General features: G+C 39.8%; 1 long non-coding RNA gene across 1 annotated transcript; it reads left to right on the plus strand.

Moving 5' to 3' along the window:
* The first annotated feature begins 1646 nt into the window (after window positions 1-1646).
* Window positions 1647-3383, plus strand: LOC118411451. The gene is made up of 3 exons (XR_004830672.1): window positions 1647-1733; window positions 2377-2417; window positions 3237-3383. It is a non-coding gene; the product is annotated as an uncharacterized LOC118411451 (long non-coding RNA).
* The last annotated feature ends 1340 nt before the right edge of the window (window positions 3384-4723 follow it).

A 4723-nucleotide genomic window follows, 5' to 3' on the forward strand; every position in this document is an offset into this window, starting at 1 on the left:
TATTAAGTATGAAAAGGTTTATTTTAATTCAAGACGATCACACGACCGATTGCAGTGTAAGTACCCATGTACATGTGTTCACTGGGTATTACTTGCCAAAACATTCATGTTACATCATATACGTCACAAGTATGATTTTGCTTTCGTTACCTGGGTGCAATCGTCGCTTCAAACTGTGGAAATGTCATCATTTACTAGTCAAACCTGACGGGAAACACTGAGAGACTGGCTCCTCTGAGAGGATGTTCAAAGAGTTCTGTGTTACTGGGTATAAATGTATCTATATAAGTATATATAGCCACTGAGCTGCTTTGGTATAGAATCTCTTAGGTTCAGTTTGTGAGATTTTTAACTGTTTCCACGCTGAACATATCTGAAGTGTGTTGCCGCTTGTAGAGGTAGACTATATTCTGTAAAGTCATCACGTTTGGAAGAAATGTGATCACCCACCCCACCCCCATGGAAGCAGGGATGGAATCGCCCTGGCACATGTACCAAAACTTTGGAAATAAACTTCCGTTAACAACGCCACTGCAGCAGTGTTTTGGTTGGATGTGTCTGTACGTGTGTATGTAGAATATGTGTGCGTTCATGGCAAATCGAAAGGGTTCAGAAAAATGCTCACCAAAAATGTGTCTATTTTGTATATATGGCCACAGCAAGTAAATTGTATGGATGACATCCTCTGCAAACTGCAAAAATAGTGCGATAGGGCGAAAAAACAAGATTGCTTCATCTTCAAATATAGGCACCATGTAAAAAGATTCAAGGAACAAAACATGGCATCAGAGCCAACAAGGCATTCATTCCTGCATTTAAAGGGGCATTCCACTCCAGAAGCGGGTATCATAATTCATCAGAGAATAAATTGTTATGCTTGAATCAAGTTTGTTTTGTCAAATGTACCATGAGTTGAAGCCTGAACGCAGGGCGTGCATTATAGCGATCGACTTCTTGAATTCCCCGCTGGTCCCTTACCAACAGTCCCAGAATTCAATGCGCATGGTGTGTTACGGACGGGCTGTATCGACGAAGCCGCCAAGGACTCTTCCAGTTGAACAGGTTGGTACTGGCATAAATTTCGATGTTAGATGCTCAGGATTGCTTTTTTGGCTAGACTAAATATGTGTGCACAACCTCTATCAGAACTGGTAGGCAAACGCGTTCCAATCATTATTTGCGGGCCTTTCTGTAGCGATCTGCCAATATGTAGATAGTCATTTTTAGATAGCAGAATGGTCCGTAAAAAGTTGCCAAATTTCTGTATTCCGAGGTACGCTGAGCATCAGACTTTTTGTGTACCTTCCTAAATGTCCGATAGTAATTTTACCGTTTTCGGTTTGCTCTCACTCATTCAGCGTACCGAGAAATTGGGCCCGAAACTGACCATGAAAGTAGCGTGTTTACTGTTAGCGGCGCCATTTTTAGCCTCCACCAGGCCTTGCTACGGGGGTGCGTGGATCGTACAATTCGGGGAAAAAATTGGGAATTGGCCAAGGGAGTCAATCCACGATTAGATTCACATTTCCCCTCCGCAGCCGACCAACCTCTCTGGTAGCAAACCCCTGCCTTAGGCAAATTATTCTCCTTTATATCAAACGAGCGTAGTCAGTCTGGTATTGAGGCTATCCATTTTTGTATTTTGACATACGTCACATGCACGTGTATGGCGACAAGCGACTACTTTCAGCTCTCACTACAGTGCTAAAATCTCTGCATCCCGGAAAGCTAAGGTCTTCAAACGTTTTGTGTACATTCCTAACTGTTTGATAGTAACTCGACTGCTTTCGTTAAATTTGTAGTTATACCGTTTACGAGAAATCGGGCCTGAAATTGACCTTGCATTCAGAGTGTTTTCGGCTAGCGGCGCCATTTTTTGTTGACATGTGATGACCTAGTTTACTACAGTGATAATATCTCTGCATCCTGAAAAGCTAAGGTCCTCAAACGTTTTGTGTACATTCCTAATTGTTTGATAGTAACTCGACTGCTTTCGTTAAATTTGTAGTTATACCGTTTACGAGAAATCGGGCCTGAAATTGGCCTTGCATTCAGAAGTGTTCGCGGCTACGCCATTTTTGTTGACATACGATTACCAAACTTTTACATTGTATTCAAGTGCTAACATCTCTGTATCCCAAAAAACTACGGTCTTCAAACTTTTTGTGTACATTCCTAAATGTCTGGTAGTCACTCGACTGCCTGTAGTCGTACAATTTACAAGAAATTGTTCCCAAGGTTGGCTAAGATAGCAGACACCACCGGAAGTGCAGAATTTGCAGAAATCCATAGCATGCAAAAATGTCATAGAGTTCCATGTCTTTAGAATTATGCATGAACTGGTGCATAACTGCCACTTCTGTTTTTGTTTGATAGAAAAGAGAAGGACGTGGTCGAGGAAAAGCCCAAGTCAAAAGGTAATTAATTTTTAATTTCATTACTAGTGTGTGTCTTCATGTGCCTACTTACATGTATGTATATTTATTTCTTAAAATGACAACAATGGATTTGTCAAGGGACATGATATGTTTGGTAAGATTACTTGTTCTGGTAAAAAAGATTGACAGAAGTGTATGATTTGGGCTAATGGACTAGGCACTGGTATACCTCAAAGTCAAACCAAATATTTATTGCACTAACAAATTTTGTAGTGCATGCAAAATCTAATCATTTATATATAGCATGACAAGCTTATAATTGCTTCTTTCCTGGGAGTGACTCTGAAATTAATATAAGAAATGTCCCCTGTTTTGGCATGTAAAAGAATATGTGGCTACTATATTGTATAGTAGCTAGTGTAAATCAATATTTAAAACCTTTCAAATATCCTATTTAAGAATTATAGCCAGTACAGTACTAATATATATTGGGTGCAGAAATGTGCACAATTCTCCCTGTTATAAGTGATATATTCTTTTGTAGGCAGTCCAGAAGCCATTCTTGCTTGCTTACACGCTTGTTGGATGTTATATTTAGAAAAGCCATCTTGGAGTTGGGTGATGTTGTAATACTAAGATCATACTAATAGTTTATGTATGGTCGATTTCAGCAAAAGGTTGACATGGAAGAGTCAGTTTTTGCATGGAAAGGGAGATGGAGTTTGTAAATTTCAGCCTCTCTTGTTATTCATGATTGTCATTTTTAACATAAATGCAAATGTGGCCTAGTATTATTTTGTCATCAATGAATATCTTAATCACAAGAACATTGTTGACTTCAGAATATATTCTTTGCAGTTGACCTAAGGCAGCGGTTGGACTACAGTAAGAGGCAAGGAGACTATGTGGTCAAAAACATCTATGAGAAGAATCAGGACTACACTTTCAAAAAGAAAGGTGTTGGAGGCTGTCATACACAGGCGTCGGGAGTTTTGTGGTGGCTAGGTGCTCTTGAACATGTTGGCAGTAGCCCATATACTTCAGGTCAAATCCAGGTAGATCCTGATATGCTGATGTCATATGGCAGGCTATATTTATTATGTTAATAAGGACAAGTTGTATATCCAGTGGATCATTTTATTCATAAATATCCTGCCTACATATGTCAGAAACAAATGCTGTTTTACAACAATATATGTGTGCCCACCAAAGTTATCTCTGCCTGTTTTTCAAAATTACACAGAAATGTAATTGTCTATTCAATTTGATAGGATACTTAATATGTTCAAGGTTTCTATTTGACCTGTTGTATAACTATAAGGCATGAAGAGGTAGATAAATTTATACAGGTGAGGTAGATATATGTCTGCATTTGGTTGAATGCACTTGTTATAGTGCACATAATGTGGAAACTGTGTAACACTGGGTACCTCTCAAGCGTCATTTCTACAAGTACACAATCATTAGGCCACAACACAATATATTTGCTCATTTTGGTACTTTATCGTCATGTTGACCTACCTGCAGATGAAAAAAAAATCTTGTTTTTTTTCTGAAATGAGGCGAAAATTAATGCGGGCGCTGATGTCATCCATAAAATTTACTTGCTATGACCTAAATGCAGAACTGTTAATAAAAAGAAAAGATGCACCGATGATAGATTATGACCTTAAATGACTTTTCAGATGCATTTCGTGCTTCTTATTTCGCATTTTTTAATGCTTCTTTCAAAACAATTCTTGCTACTAAGAATGCCCAAGCTTCAATTGTTCTACTGCCGCCACATTTTCAACGGGACATCTCCAGTATCATTCACAGTTTGTTGCTCCATCCTAGTATGACAGCATATGATTATATATAGTAGACAGCTCGGTGGGGTCGGGTGGGTGGCTTAACTTTAGGGTGTTTATCCCAGGTTCTTGGTTCAAATACTGCCATGCAACCGATCTTGTGCTCCTGGGAAAGACACTTTTAAGTTAAAACACAACTTTCCTCACTCCACCTAGTGTAAAAAAAACTGGGTACCTAACTCGGTTAGGTAGGTATAAGAACTTCGCTTCTCAATACCGTGCCCTCATCATCATCATCATGGCTCTTTCCTCGTGATCGAGGATTCGTGGGAAGGTCTGCAGGCCCTCATGTGGCTGAGCAGTCCTATCCTTGACCTGCACACTCTGCTGCACTGCTAGAATCTAGACACGTGGATAACACCCTAGACACGTTGATAACACCCCACTCAGTGAACACTGAAATGCGGTAAAGTTGATGACGATGACCCTACCATGGGACTACACCTTTACCTTTAAGGCCCCCTCTCACTTGACGTGCGGCACGCTTGCGGCATT

The sequence above is a fragment of the Branchiostoma floridae genome, chromosome 3, assembly GCF_000003815.2.
Source record: "Branchiostoma floridae strain S238N-H82 chromosome 3, Bfl_VNyyK, whole genome shotgun sequence".
Lineage (NCBI taxonomy): Eukaryota > Metazoa > Chordata > Leptocardii > Amphioxiformes > Branchiostomatidae > Branchiostoma > Branchiostoma floridae.